Consider the following 17094-nt stretch of genomic DNA (forward strand, 5'->3'; position numbering starts at 1 on the left):
TTATTGTAGTTTTATTTAATACTGTCTTCAGATTGAGGCGTTCTCATCTATTCAAAATTACTAAAAGGTTGTTTTTAACTATGAATATTTTGAATTTTATCCAATATTTTTTCTGTATCTATTGAGATAATTATGATTTTCTCCTTTGTTTTGTTAATGAGTGTATTTTCTTTTCTTTCTTTCTTTTTTTTTTTTTTTTTGAGACGGAGTCTTGCTCTGTCACCCAGGCTGGAGTGTAGTGGCAAGATCTCGGCTCACTGCAAGCTCCGCCTCCCGGGTTCACTCCATTCTCCCGCCTCAGCCTCCCGAGTAGCTGGGACTACAGGCGCCCGCCACCGCGCCCGGCTAATTTTTTGTATTTTTAGTAGAGACGGGGTTTCACCGTGTTAGCCAGGATGGTCCCGATCTCCTGACCTCGTGATCTGCCCGCCTCGGCCTCCCAAAGTGCTGGGATTACAGGTGTGAGCTGTGAGCCACCGCGCCTGGCCTGTTAATGAGTGTATTTTCACTGATGAACTTCTTAAAGGTAATCAGCCTCAATTTTCTGATACGAAATCAACTTGGTTGTGGTGCTATACTTTTTATATATTGATAGGTTTAGTTTGTAAATGTTTCTGTTAGGATTTTTCCACCAGTGTTCTTTAGAGACTGATTTACAGTATCAATCTCATTATATATCAATCTTTCTGTAATGTCTCTGTTAGGAGTTGCTCTCAGAATTTTTCTGACCTGATGAGTTGGAAAGTGCTCCTTGTGTTTCAGAGTGTGTATAAGACTGATATTTTCTCTGTAAATGTTTGAAAAACATGAGTAGCAGAGCCAGTTGGGTCTCGAGATTTTTGTTTGGTTTTATTCATTGTGAATTTGATTACTTTAATAAATATTATTCTATGCAAATTATCTATTTCCTGTATCACTTTGACCGTTTTTCTCAAAACTTTGCTCACTAGATATGAGGTGTAAAATTTACTAAAATAAAACTGTTTATCAAATACTCTTATTTCTTTTTTAATGTCCATAGTATCTGTAATAACGTCTCTCTTGCATTCATTATATTGGTAATTTTTGACTTCTCACTACCTTTTTTATGGTCAAACCAGAATCTGGTCATTTTAAATAATGTTTCCAAATAACCAACTTTTGATTGTTGATAATGTCATGTCTATCATATCTTTATTCTCTGCTTCATTAGTTTTATTAACTTTCTTATATTCATTGTTTTCTTCCTTTTACTTTCTGTGGATCTAATTTGCTGCTCTTTAATTATTTGGAGTGTATACTTTAGATCATTAACTTTCAGCCTTTCTCAGTTTCTAATACATCTAAGCAAGGCTTTAAATTTTCCTCTAAGCAAGGCTTTAGCTCATACTTTAAAAGATTTGATGTACTATGTTTTCTTTTTCATTGAGCTTAAAATATTTTCTAATTTTCACTATTTTTTGACTCATTGATTCTTTAAACGCATGTTTTTAAATTTTCTGTCACTTGAGAATATCTACTTAGCTTTTAATAATTCTTTTCTAGCTCATTTCTACCCTGAGCGAAATAACCTGTCAGATTTCAATCTTCTCACATCTCAAGACTTGCTTTACACTTCCGCATATGATCAAGTTTGCCGAACGTTTCCTGTGTGCCTGAAGGTGGACGTTACATTTGCTGGCTACAGTGGTGTGTACATGTCAATTGGATCAATTAATAAATCAACTTATTTTTATTTTTTATTTGTTTGCTCTAATAGTTACTTAGAGGGTTACATTGTTTGTTACTGTGATTGTGAACTTTATTTCTTCTTTAAATTTTGTTAGCTTTTCCTTTACATATTTTGAGGCTTTATTTTAGATTATATACATTGAGTATTAACATTTTTCTGGTAAATTGGTTCTTATTTATTCATTTTTTTTGCCAGCCTTATTTAGGCTGTAATTTACATATCACACAATTCATCCTTTTAAAATGTAAATTAAAATGGATTTTAGTATATTTACATAATTGCAAAGTGTTACTACAATCAATTTTAAAATATTTTAAACTCATTGACATTTGTGGTACTTCTTTGTTCTGCTACCGTAAACTCCAGCCTAAGCAGCTACTATTCTAATATTTTCTTCATAGATTTGAACATTTTATATAAATGGAATCATACAATATGTGATTTTTTTGACCAGGTTTTTAAACTTAGTATATATTTCAAGATTCATTTATGTTGGGACATAGAGCAGTATTTTCTTCCTTTTTTATTACCAAACAGCCATGCGTCCTATGGATATTCATTTTTATGTACATTCCTCAATTAGTAGACATTTTACTTAATTCCGCTTTTATGCTATTATGAGTAATACTGCTATAAACATCTGTGTACAAGTTTTAGTGGGTATACATTTTTATTTGTTTGAGTATATTACTAGGAGTGAAATTGCTGGGTAGTATAATAGCTCCACGTTTAACATTCTAGGAAACTGCCAAACTGTTTGTGCTTATTTGCCGTTTGTATATTCTTTGGATAAAGGTCTAATCAGAGCCTTTGCTCAGTTTTAATTGGGTTATTTGCCTTTTTATTATTGGTTTGTGAGGATTCTTTATAAATACAAGAGATATATATATGTGTGTGTGTATATATATTTGTGTGTGTGTATATATATATCAATCAGATATGTTATTTGCAAATAATTTCCCTCATTCTGTGGGCTGTCTTCTCAGATGCTTCATAATGTCCTTTAAAGTGCAAAGTGCTTTTAATTTTGATGAAGTTCAATTCATATGCATTTTTTGGTGTGTGCACTTGGTGTCATATCTAAGAAGGCTTTGCCATGAAGGTATATCATAAAGATATGTTCCTATGTTTTCTTCTATGAGATTTTTAGTTTAGCTCTTACATTTAGATCTATAATTTTAGTTTAGCTCTTACATTTAGGTCTATAATTCATTTGCAATTAATTTTTGTGTACAGCATAAGGAAGGCATCCAATTTCATTCTTTACATATGGGTATCCAGTTATCCCAGTACTTATTGAAAAAACTTTTTCTTCCAATTAAATTGTGTTGAAACTTTGTAAAAAAATTAGTTGACAGTAAATGTCAGGATTTACTTTTGTACTTTCCATTCTTTTACATTGATCTGTATGTCTATCCAAATGCTACTACCATATTGTCTTGGTTTTTGTAGCTTTGAAGTAGGTTCTACAATCAGGAACTGTAAATCCTCCAATTTTGTTCTTTTTTTATAAAGCTTGTTTTGGCTATCCTGGTTCTCTTGCACTCTATATGAATTTTAGAATCAAGTTATCAATTTCTGGGAAAAAAATCAGCTATCTGTAATTTTGATAAGTATTGCATTAATTGTGTAGATCAATTTGTGGGATATTACCATCTTACAATAATAAATCTTCCAACGCATGAACATTGGTTTTCTTCTAATATTTAAGTCTTTTCAAATTTCTTTCATCAATGTTTTGCAGTTTTCAGAGTACAAGTTTTGCACTTCTTTTGTTAATTTCATTTCTAAGTATTTATAGCTTTTGAAGCTGTTGTAAATGGAACTGCATCCTTAATTTCTTCTTCAGATTGTTAATTGCTAGTGTATAGAAATACAATTGGTTTGCATATTTACCTTACATCTTGAACATTACTGTGCTCATTTATTAATTCTAATTGTTTCCTTACAAGAGCCTGTCTTCTAACAACAGGGCTCAATATTATTACCCAGTCACACCTGGGGTAGAGCTTCTGCCCTGTGAGTGGGGGCGGATAGAAGAAGGGAGCCCCAGACTTTTCAGCTGCTCTTGCTTGGAATAGAACTTCTGCACCACAAATCTGGGGGTGGTAATGAGAAATGCTGTCAGCCTGTGCTTTCTGAGAAGATACCACAGCCCTTGACAAGGAACTGGGAGGAATGGAAGTCCTGTGCTCTTGGCTGCAACTCCTCTTGGCTGGAATAGAGCTTCTGTCATGCCCAGCTGGAGAGCAGGGGAAGGGAGCATGTCTTTAGTTCAAATGCCACATATTTTTACTGTTCTTAGTAAGATTTATGAGATTTTCTTGAATAAATGTGTCTCCATTTGCTGGATGCCCTCAGACATTTTCCAAAAATTACAGATTTCTGTTGTTTTTCCTTTGTTAAAATTTAATAATTTTCACCAGTTACACTTGTTTCACTGGGGAAAGGATCCTCTGAGCTCCTCATGACATCATTCAAGATGTGACTCTTGTCACTTTTTATTACTATAAAATTCGCTCATTATTTCCTAAATCCTAGTTTATTAGATAATAATATACCTACCTCAGTTTTTCAAAAATGAATGGTATTTGCATAATTACCTCTACTCTTTATTTTCATCCTGCCTCCTTTCTCATATTTAAGGTACATGCATTAAAAACAGCATATAACTGGGTTTTGATTTTGAATCAATTCACAATCTTTGTTTTTAAATTGGAGTATTTTTTTCTAGTAGTTTCTAATATATTTGGGCTCAAATCTACCATAACACTTTGTAATATTTTGTTTAATCTGCTTTCTATTCTTTATGTCTTCTCTCTTGCCTTCCACCAAAATAATGAAATAAATTGTATTATTTAATTTCCCTCCTTCAATAATATGTTTAGTATAATTTTCTCTATCAACTTTCTGGTGGTATTAGAAATTACCATATGTATCTTTGACTTATCAGAGTCTATATAAATTAGTACTATTTTCCTTTTCTAGACAGTAAAAAGCTTGTATCAAGTTAATTCTCATTTATTCTCCTTTTGTACTATTATTTTGTACTATTGTTTTCTTGTAATTTAATTCTTTTTGTACTATTGTTTTCTTGTAATTTAATTCTTGTAATTTAAAATAAATACATTTATTTTAAACATCACAAGGCAGTATTATTGCCTCAAGTAACCCGGCCTCAAGCAACCCTCCCACTGTGACCTCCCAAAGCACTGAGAAAACCAGTTTCTTCATGTTATGTTGATAAAAGGGCTAACATAAGAGACCAATGGTCTGGGAAAACCAGTGCTTTGGGAGGTCACAGTGGCAGGGCTGCTTGAGGCCAGGAGCTCAAGATTAACCTGGGCAATATAGCCAGTCCCCATCTCTACAAAAAATATGAAATAAACAATTAGCCATGTGTACTGGTGGGCACCTGTAGTCCAAGCTACTCAGGAGGCTGAGGCAGGAGGATTGCTTGAGCTCAGTAACCTGAGGATTGGTGAGCTATCACTGTGCCACTGCACTCGAGCCTGGGCAATAGAGCAAGAACTTGTCTCTTAAAAAAAAATAAACGTTTAAAATTATCAAAATATTCACCCTTTTCGATGTCTGCCCTTCTATCTGGGGTTATGTTTTTCTTCTTGAGAGACTTTTCTGTTCAGTTTTTTGTTGTAAGCCTGCTAGTGAATCAGTCCTTTAGACTTTTTCTTACCTAAAAATGTCTTTATCTTAATTTTTAAAGGGTATTTTAAAACATTTTATATATTTCATATAATTTACATAGAATTCCAGGTTGATAGGGTTTTTGTTTTATCTCAAGATGCCATTCTGTTATTTTATGGCTTCCATCATTTTGGTTAGAAAGAAAAAAATCAATGTTATTCTTGTTTCTTTTTAGGTAGCATGCCTTGGTTTTCTGTCTACTTCTAAGAAACTATTTTTGCCTTTGTACTTAGCAGTTTTACAATAATGTGCCTATGTATGTCCTATTTTTCACTGATCGTCTTGCAGTCACAGCAATTTTTAAATCTGTGTCTTGGTGGTGGTTTACATAATTGTTCTGCCAATATACCTTAAAATATTGCTCCAGTCCCATTTTATCCCTTCTCTTCTTCAGGAACTCAAATTAAACATGTTAGGCATTTTTAATCCTTGACCAAATTTCCCGTTTCAATTATCCATTCTATCCCAAAAGTTAGTGAATTAAAACAACTATCACTTTTTTAAAACTCACAATTCTGTGAATTAGGAATTTTGTCAGACCACAATGGGGATGACTAAGCTGGGATGACTTGAATAGCTAAGGAGCAGTCATATTGGTTCTAATGGGGCAATGTATCTGAGACCTCAGTTCTGGTTTTTGCTTGGATTCTTTAGATGTCCTTCCTCTGCCCTCTCAAATGTCCATCTTGAACTTTCTGAAGTCATGAGAGTCTAAGACCAATAAAAGGAAAAATTTAATGCGGTCAAGCATCAACATAAAAGCATTTATCAAAATTTGCACGAGTTACTTTTGTAATTTCCTGGTGATCAAGGAAAGTATTATAGCCAAGCCCAGGGTCAATATGGGATGGGACTACACAGAGGTGTGAATATTGGTAGGAATGGCTTATTAGAGGCCTATGAACCACATCCTTCCCACATAAAAAATACACTCATCTCCCCCAAAGACTCCAACATTTATCCTATTATGGCATTAGGCTCCAGCTTACAGACCAAGATTCCATCATCTAAATTAAAATCAGGTGTTGTCAAGGCACTCAAGATGTGGTTTTTTGGGTGCAGCTTCTCAGTTGTGCTTTATCTTGACCTGGAGACCTATACATTTAAAAATGAATGAATACAAGGTATTTACCCTCCATACACCCAAAATAAAGTGGAGAGATGGAGACAGAATAACTGCTATAGGCACTCTCTTCAAAACACTGGGAGAATGGGAGGCTTATAGTAATTACTGTCCAAAGCAATTCTGCAAGTCAGCTGAACATATGTCAGTAATTAATCTTTCTCTGAAGGCAGGAAATATTGGGTGCTTTGAGGCTAGTTCTGCTCATTGGAACAATGCTCCATGGCTCCTAACTCTGTCCTCTGTGATATTAATGTTACATTCCGAGTCATTGTTACTATTCCATAAGACTGGTCCTTGTTTGCAGCTGAGTAACTTTCTCAGCTTACTTGATATCCAGAAAAGGTTGGAACCCAAGACCTCCTTTCATTTTGAATCATCTGTGTTCCTTTCAGTACTAGCAGGTAAAGCTCCTTTAAAATTGTGGGTTTTAAAATTTTAAATTGGGGTTCTTATTTATCAAATTATAAGCCACTTCATTAAACACATCAACACATTTCTTTAATATTGTCTCCTTTATATCTTATAATATTTCTTAGGGTGTTGTGGGACAATGTTCTTAAGATACTTAGAAGCTCTTTCGTTTAGCAGAGATTTTTGAAGCACGCATCCAATATTACTAGAATCTCTTTTCATTAAGTGAGAGCATCTGAAATGCTTCCACATTAAATCATGTTTGGTGTCTTCATGAAGTATCTCACAGCTTCACCCTAGACTTGATTTTCATCTTTAGGTAATGTCTAGTGGGAATATGCCCTGATATATTTGGACAATACCATCTAGTCTAGAGAAAAGGGTTGTAGTTATTTAAATTATTTAATATTTTTAGCTACTTATTAAAGTATTTCTCTAATATTCCTTGCAAAGTTAACAGTTCCTTTTTCAGTTCCCCTTTCTTTTCTTGTACTTTATCATATGTAGGTGAAAGAAACCAAATGACACTTTCAATATCCTGCCTATCAATCTCCTACACTGGTTCCATGAGTTTATTAAATACATTTTCTATGTCCAACATTATCATTGATGAGTGTTGTCAAAAATTTGACACCACATAACATGGATGACCACTTTTTTCAATCTCCAGCAATTTTCTCACCGCTTTTCCAGTCTTCACTAAAATCTCCTCATAGTTCTTCAAGCCCCCACAAACTTCCTGATCCCAATGTCAGTGTCACATATTTTAGCTTTTTGTTGTTGAGCCTGTCTCCACTTCAGGAGCTTTTTTCTGTGCTTTATAAGTTTTTCTTACTTTCCATGTATGTGAGTCTGGATATTTCTTACTTTTTTTTCGAGTTCATTCATAATTTCTTCTCCTGCGTCTAATCTGAGCTTAAGCCCACCTAAGTTCTAAATTTCAGGTATTAAAATTTTCAATTCTAGAATTGCATGTTAATTCATTTTTATAGATTTCTGTTCTCTGATGAGCTTTTCCATTTTTGTCACATAATTTCTTAAACATAAATATTGTATTTGTTTTAAATTCTATGCCTAATCATTTTGATACATGGGTTACCTATGGGCCTCTCTCGACTGTTTTTTAATTTTTCGCTCTCTCTTAGCTTACACATATTTTGTCCTGTCTCCTGATGTATCTGGTAACTTTGAATGAAGGCTGGGCATTGTGACTAAAATATTGCAGAGGCTCTGTGAGCTGCTATTTTCCTCAGAGAAAATTTGATTTTCTTCTGGCAGGCAAGTAGATTAGAGACAGATCACCTTGATTCAACCAGGAGTTGAGATGATTCAAGCCTGAGTTTTGTCTTTGTGATATCTAGTCTATTTATAGTTTTTGCTTTACCCCCAGGATAAAGCCTCCCAGGCCTCTCAGATAGGATCCTAACATGCTTACCAGGAATCCTGATTTGAAGTGTCCTGAAATTCAAATTCTGTCTTAACAGCATGTGAGTCTGCTAAAAAGCTGTGCTTTATATTTTAGTTTCCAGCCGCTGCTCTCTGCTTTTCTTGCGTACTTTCACTTTATGCAATTTACGATTTTGCAAATGCTTTCAGGGTAAAGCCTGCACAGAATTTTAGATTCACGTTTCGGTAGTTCTCTTTCCTGTGGGACGTTAAACCCTCAAGCTCTGGCTCACTTAGTAACCTTGATCTCCAATTTTTGTCTTCTCAGGCGATTGAGACTGCCGAAGTCTTGAGCTGTCTGTCACCTTTCTGCCTGGTTTCTCAGACATACACCTGTTACAAATTAGTAAATGCCTCAAGGAGAAAACTGACTGGGACTATTGGCATCACCATGATGCAGTTTTCTTCAAAATCATGGTTGCTCTTCAGAACCTTCAAACAGCTGTTTTTGTTTTGGGTTTTTTTTTTGTTTGGTTGGTTTTATGCTGCTTTTATAGATGTCTAGGCACAATGATGGGCCTGCATAAGCTACTCTACCATTGCAAAAATGCAAAATCACATTTCATAATGCAATTTGCGGTTAGCAAATTCGATGTCTCAGGTCATCATTAATGCCAATCTTGTAATTTTATATCTATCCCCATAAAATTGAATCTGATTTTATGGACTTTACAGCTGAAAAGGACTTTACAGTCCTTTTTTCAAAAGTTCAAAGTTCAAAAGGACTTTGAAGTCCTTTACAGGACTTTACAGCTGAAAAGGACTTCAGAATATGTCCCTTTCTAATCCCCCTCATTTTGCAAGTGACACAGCAATTTAGTGATGAAGTTGAGATTAGAACTCTGGCCCCCAGACGCCCAGTCTAGTATGTTTTCTTACACAATGGTGCCTCATGAATAATGCCAAATGTGTATTCTCAATGCTTTGTACCTACATCCTTCAAGAACTTCTTGGGCAGGGTTAAGCGTTGTTTAGCTGCAATGGCTTGATAATGAAGTTACTCTTGAAGTTATACAAGGAATTTCTTCAACTATACCAAAAAATTTTAGTCAGACCATTCTCTCAGCAAAAAAAGAAAAAGGAAAAAAAAAAAAAAAAACTATCATCCTTTCATCTTTCATCTTTTATCCCTTAAAAAGTGTGTCCCAGATAAACGAATGACAACTCCTGCAGACACAAACACACTAGACAGCCCGGGGCAGGGATAATGGTTCTAGAACTGGAAAAATGTCCACATCCATTGGTGGAAACTTTGGGAATGAAACCAGAGAAGCCTATTAATCTGAAATGAGCTACAGCACCTCAGCCCAGCTTCAGCCAAACAATTCCCCTGCTGGTGTTTTGCTGCTGGCACTAACTGCAGTTAAAGAAAGTTCATGTTTCTCAGGAGGCCCTAGTATAGGAAAAGCGTCTTTAATTTAAGAAAGCAGGATAAATCTCTCTCTCTCTCTCTCTCTCTCTCTCTCTCTCTCTCTCTCTCTCTCTCTTTCCCCTAACAAGTGCTTTCACAGGCCTAGTGGTGGGAGTGGAATTCCGTAGGTGGTGTCTATGTATTGCTTCGGTCCCTAGAGACTAAGCGTATTAAGTAACTGCTTGCCCTAAAATCAACCAGAGACCAGCGTTTGGGAGCCTTTTGACAAAACCTCGGTTGAGTGAATTTCAGCATGCCTGTCACGTGACCAGGCCACTCTGTGGTGTGAATGCAATATCCAGCTTGAAGACTTTTCAAGAGCCAGCTATAAAAACACACAGAATTCTGCCCAGTTGCCCATGTGAAACTTTATTTCCCCAGTGCTTATTCTTCATTAAATTAAGTTCCCTCCTTTGAGAGCTATGAGCTATTTGCTTACCCAGCAGAAGAATCATTTTTTTACCATAAAAGGGTAGCTCCCAATATTTCCTGCCCTGCAACAGGGAACACCCTTGGCATTGGGGACCATTCTGTTTAGTGTACATTAACACCATTGCCCCACAGAAAGAAAATGAAATGTTTTATGTTGAGGTCCTAGGCATTCTGAACATGCCGTCTCATTTGCAGAGCTTATTTAATATCATCGGTAATAATTACAATTCAGAAATTTCAGAAATTTATGAAACAATCAGCCAAGACCACTGAAAGCGCTATGGTTTCACACATTCTTTACTCTTGGTGTCTGCTAAAGGAAGCCCCCAAATTGTTGCCATGTAACTGGGAAAAATGTATACATTAATTTCTTCAACTACACTTTACTTCTTAGGAGGTAGTAGACACAAGGATTTTCTGAAATTTTTCCATATTTTAACTGGGATATGGGTCAAATGAATGCATATATTTGTCAAATCACATCAAAGTATACACTTATGATCTGTACATTTTACTGTATATAAGTTATACTTCAAATTAAAATGAGGGTGGAGAGGGATGGAAGGAAATTTCCCATGTTCTGGCATGAACAAACCTACAAAAAGAATCAGAACTCTCTTCAGAAGGACCAGGTGGGAGAGGCTGTCTCAAGAACTGCCAGCCACTTAGCCTGTTAATGAATAGCCCTCAACATGCTTCACTTTCTGTTCCTCATCTGATCCCCTTATGCATCTTTGGCTTTTATTATATGCCACCTCACATCCTTTTTGATGATGGGAAAAATTGAAGTTATCAATAAATTCAATTTTTATGCCTTTCCAACTAAATCTTCCCCTATGTGGTAACGATCTCATGGTCATTGGGCTCACTGACCTTATAGGTGGTGATCATTTTCTGAAGTGTAGGTCTGTATATTGGAATGATAAAGAGTTTGGGACCACCAATTATAGCCTCTTTTGCAAGAGAAGAGTTCTGTTTTCAGAATCAACTTCCTATTTATTTTTCCCCAGGAATCTCCTTGTAGTTACTTTTCTTCAGAATTCTAGTTGTTGCCACAAAGTGAACAATTAAGGAAAAAATGCAAAAGAGATCGAGAAACCATTTTAGAATAAAGCAATACTATCTTTTAAAATTGGAAGATATTTTAAAACAACAACTATCTCAGTACATCTTAAAGGGAAATAGTTTTTCTGTGATTTCCTACGGTGACTTTAGAATAATAATAATGTCAAAGTACTAAAAAATTGCTTTGGGGTAATTAATAAACATGTCAAAATCTGCTTTTGTTGTTTCTATGTATAGACGGGTTATACCAAATAAAAAATAATTTATATGGCGCTCCTTTCCAATGAGACTACTGTTCAAGTTGTTCCCTTTCAGAACAAAAGAGACAACTATGAAAAAATCAGTTTCATCAGCAAAATGCCTTGGGATTCTTTCTGTGGTTCATCTTGCCATCTGATGTTTCTAGGATATATTTTCATTCTAAGACTAGAAATTGAGATATTTTGCAGCATAGAGTCTAGAGGCAAAAAGGCACAATTGGCATATTGTAACTTTTTACATTTTCTTATTTATTATGATTTTAAAATCCAGTACAAAAAGTGATCTGGTAGGTGGAAAGACTCGTGAACTCAGAGTAAAAAAAGAAAAGCCTCTGTGTTTTGCAATATGCTAGCTGAGTGACCTTATCCGAGGTGAGGCATTGAAAATCTACGGTGGTGGTGGGAACAAATGGTAGACAGAACTTGAGATTACTTAGTAATTAAGTGAGCTGGGTTCAAGTCACAGTGCTGCTGCTAGATGAGAATGCTACATCAAAGAGATATTGATTGGTTTTTTTCCTGTTTTTTTTTTTTTTTTCTCTGGAGTCTTCATTTCCTCTGTGGTTAAATTAAGGGATCATTCTGGGTAATCTCCAGGGCTCCATCCAGCCCCATAATTCTGTGTAGAGTACCATGCATGGGTAGGCTTGCTCAATATTTATTTGTAGAATTTAAACAATTTTAAATCACACAAGAAAATCTCAACATAAAGAAGTAAACTCGGCCGGGTGTGGTGGCTCACTCCTGTAATCCCAGCACTGTGGGAGGCCGAGGTGGGTGGATCACGAGGTCAGGAGTTCAAGACCAGCCTGACCAACATGGTGAAACCCATCTTTACTAAAATACAAAAAGTTAGCCAGGCGTGGTGGTGTGCCCCTGTAATCCCAGCTACTTGGGAGGCTGAGGCAGGGGAATTGTTTAAACCTGGGAGGTGGAGGTTGCAGTGAGCTGAGATCGCACCACTGCACTGCAGCCTGGTGACAGAATGAGACTCCGTTAAAAAGAAAAAAAAAAAGAAGTAAATCATTTGCCTCTTTCTACAATTGGTACCTTTCTACAACAGAATGACTTTTTAAATTTCCAAAGTAATGGGCATTTATTGGCCAAGAAGTAAAATTAATTAAAAAGCAAATAGTTTGGCACATCCTCCCCTTTCCTGGTACTCAACCTCTTTTAACTACACTGAAGTCTTATTTGCTTAGGGAGTAGGAGATCAGCCTTAAGGTTCCCAACTGTCTATTGGGTCAAGGCCTTTTAAAAGGCCGATGACAGCCAAGGCAAACAATTTAATACTCCTCAAGCATACTTTTCATTTGAAGTATTAGCCTGACTTCTTGTTTTCTTTCCAATGGATTTTCACATAATCTGATTCTGATTACTAATTGATGAGAGAATATTGAGGTTTGGCCTTTGTTTCTCAGTCTTGCTCCTGACTGTCCAACCTACTGTTGTAAAGCCTGCCATTTCTTGTTCTTGAAATTTTATTCTCTTCTATCTGTAAAATGAGTGGCAGTTTTCTAGTCCCCAAGAATGATTCATTCATCCTGGTGTGTTGATGTTCACATCATTATTTACTATCTATACAAGTAAAAGGATTCAAAGAGAAATTACATATTGCATAAATAATAAACTTGAAACATCAATAAACAAAAGCATGCAGCTGAGAACAGCTGTTTACATTTGTCTTTGGGGCCTTAATACAGAAACAAGAAAATAAATAAGAACTATAAATGATTTCCCTCATAACTTCAACAGTAGGTGGCACTAAAAAAAAATCTATATTTTCTAAAGCTTGTGTATCCTATAGTATTTGTTGAATCCCCACCTCTTGGTCCCTGAATCACAGAGCCCTTTTTCCCTTATGTGAAATTAACATTGCTGAATCCAAATACACTGTGTGGGCAGGGGTCTTGTTCCTGTACCTTGCAAAGTTACTGAGGCCAAGCTCTGTGTTTGGACAGAACTAACAATACTTTCTAGAATGTTAAACCCCCTGACTGCTTATGGTTGTATTCTAAACATAGCATTCACACCAACCTGCTGTGGAAAGCACACAAAGTTCTTGGCAAAGCTGGATTTGCAGGAGTTGGAACAGCAGTGTGGATTATCAGCAGGTTGAAAGAGAGAGACTTGATGATCGTGCTCTGCTTCTCATTCCTTCCCCAGGAATGTCTTTGTTATGACCCTGTGGGTTATGGCAAATGTAATTTCTGTCACCAGAGAGAAGGAAAAGTGCAAAGAAAGAGAGACAGACTTAAAAAAAAAAAAAAAATACCTTTTATGAACCAGGCTCTGTGCTAGATAATGGAGACACAAAGGTGAATTATGGACACGTTTGCAACTTTGAATTGAATTATGGACAGGTTTGCAACTTTTACTCTAATGGAGGAGGCATATGTGTTCGTAACAATTACAAGAGAGTGTGATACCTTTTATTAGAGCTGGAAGGTGACTTCATTTTGTTCTCTCAATCATATTAAAGGGAAAACCCCATAGCACACCCTTTAAAACTGTGAGTTACAAGCTCAAACTGACATGAAGCTTTAATACCAGCTCTGTCACTGGCTACATGTGTGCCTTTTCATTATTACCAAATCCCTTTTGAGTTTCAGTATCTCTATCTGTAGCACAGGGTTGGGGTGGAGAAAGGTGTAGTAATGGGGGTTTATCATAAGAACTAAACCAAATAATACATGCAAATATGTACTTAGGGCTTAGAAGACAGTAAGCACTCAATAAAAATTATTTTCTCTTTTCATTATCCTTCCCATTTCACCAGTGAGAAATCAGGCCCAGGTATCTGTGCCTTGCCTAGGTTTTCAGGGGCTGATGATAACAAGGGCACAACTTGAATTCACATCTGATAATATGGAGCTCAATGTCTTTCCCTGTGCACAAGAGATGAAATTACTGAAGTGACTCTGTCAAGTTCTATGGCCAGAGAGATGCACTGCTGTGTTCCAATGTTTTCCCGCTCCACACTTATCACTGGCATTTGAAACCTCTTCCTGCCCTCACTTTGGAGATGACAGACATTCCCAAATATCACAGACTGTCTTCCATTGACTCTCTCTTACATCTGCTCACAGAAGAGCAAGATTTAAGTTTGTCCCTACCCTAAGGAAGGCCTAGTGAATCACAGATTAACATACTTTTTCCTTCCATTCACATTTCATATCCCAAGAGATCCAGAATGTGAAATCCCATTGAAAATTCACTTTCTCATTCATTTAATAATCTAAATAACTTTTTTTTCAGTACTTGTGTACATGACAGGCACTGTATCAAAGGTTAGGGTTATAACTGGACAAGATAAAATCCTTGTCCTCAGAGAGCTTATATTCTGTTAAGGAAGTAAAAAATAAACATGTAAGCAAATAAATATATTCTACATTTTTAAGCAGTGATAAATGCTATAAGGAAAACCAGGCAAGGTGATAAGATGAAGGGTGAGGGCCAGGCATGGTGTCTCACGCCTGCAATCCCAACACTTTGGGAGGCTGAGGCAGGTCAGGAGTTCCAGACTAGCCTGACCAACATGCTAAAATTTCATCTCTACTAAAAATAAAAAATTAGCCGGGTGTGGTGGCGCATGTCTGTAATTCCAGTTATTCCGGAGGCTGAGGCAGGAGAATCACTTGAACCCGGGAGGCATAGGTTGCAGTGAGCCAGTGGGCCAAGAGAGCGCCATTGCACTCCAGCTTAGATAACAGAGTGAGACTCCATCTCAGAAAAAAAATAAAATAAAATGACAGGTAAGGGTGGAGAAGACTGGTTTGAAATGAATGTTCAGGAAAGGCCTCTCTGACATAGTCACTTTGAAAAGAGACAAAAATGAGAAGATGAAGCCAGCCATTTACATTTGTAAACAAGGATATAGCAAGTGCTAGGAAATATGGCCTTAACTTGTTCAAGAAACAGACTAGAGAGTAGCCAGTGGGGCTGAGGCATTGTGAACAAGTGGTACAAAATGGGATTACCAGAATGAGGTAAGGGCTAGATCGAGAAGAGTCACCCAGGCCTAAAGAGAGAATATGGATTTTATTCCAAGTGTGATATAAAATCCTGAATGTTCTTAAAGTTGATATCAGCCTTTGTGACTGCTTTGTGGACAATGGATAATAGGGAGACGAGGGTAGGAAAAGGAAGACCTAGCTAGGAGTCAACTGCTATAGTCCTGGTCAGATATGCTGGTGAGTTGGACCAGAATAAAAAATAATCTCAAGTTTTGTGTGAACTAAAGCAATTATTTTGTATTAACATTATTTAACATTTGAGGCCTTACTTGAACACTTTATAAAGCAATGATCCTATATCAAGGATATGGTAATACCTGAGTCTTCAAGGTTTAAAATGAGGTGACACTTAAGAGGGAAATGCACTTTGAGGCGCTTCTCACAATTTTACTTCTAAAATGCCTACACCTCAGAGAAGCACCTTTTGAAGTCTATGCTACTTGAGCCCTGTTCTAAAATCTGGCATTATTTCTCTTGTTTATTAAAAGTCTAAGTGTTACGAATTTTATGCTGACCTTTTTTCATTATTTTGAGAAACACAGATTATCCCACTGTTCACAAATCAGTAATCCTAGTTTGACTCTATTTTGTAAAATTCTCTCTCTCTCTCAGACACACGTACATACACCAACACACAAAACAAACTCTTAGGTTTCAAAGAATATTCATAAATGGTCCCTCTGCTAGAAGAAAAAGGTAAGTTGTGAGAAAAGCTCCCTTGAAGAACTTCCATCAGTTACAGTGATAGAATATCCTGCAAGCATTCGAAGAGCAGAAATGATTTTCACATGCTATCCCTCGGCAAGTTAGTGTATGTGTAAAAAAGGAAATATCTGGTCACCAAGAAACAAAATCCTCTAAATTGCTACTGTCTTTGGCTATATTTTGAAGAATAAACCATAAACATGAGCAATACCCAACAACTGATTTATGGCTTCTACTCACAAACCTCTCAAGCCACAGACATTCAGCATTAACTGCTACAGAGATAAATCTGGTCAACAACTTCGTTGGCCTCTGGGAAACCATCATGGTAACAGATGAAGGCCCTCTTTTGCCTCAGACTGAAGCAAGGCTCCAATGTTGAGATTACTTTTTATAGGTATAAAATCTTACTCTTTATTAAAGTTATTAATATTTTCTTTCACTGAAAGATACTAAAATATTGCCTAAACTAATCTTAAACCAAGAGGCCTCATGGAGGGAGTCCAGGAAAGGTTTGAAAAAAATACATTAGGTCTCTTAAACTCTACCTTTAATGCCATCTGTAAGTGCATTTCTTAGAGGCTAAGTCCCATCACTTTTAAGTACACAAGGGTGTATGACTTCAAAAACATAAAAACAACTGCCTTAAAACCAATAAAGCGTCATTTTTTCTCTTTCCTTTTAGTCCTTCAAACTCCAGATTTTAAAAATAGATTCCATCCGGTGGAGGCAGCAAAACATTCTGGTGCTAAACATGACCTGAATAATTTTCAAAGGTCCAAGTACAAAATCTTCATCTTGTATCC

This window comes from Chlorocebus sabaeus, chromosome 15 (assembly GCF_047675955.1).
Source record: "Chlorocebus sabaeus isolate Y175 chromosome 15, mChlSab1.0.hap1, whole genome shotgun sequence".
NCBI classification, from domain to species: Eukaryota; Metazoa; Chordata; class Mammalia; order Primates; family Cercopithecidae; genus Chlorocebus; species Chlorocebus sabaeus.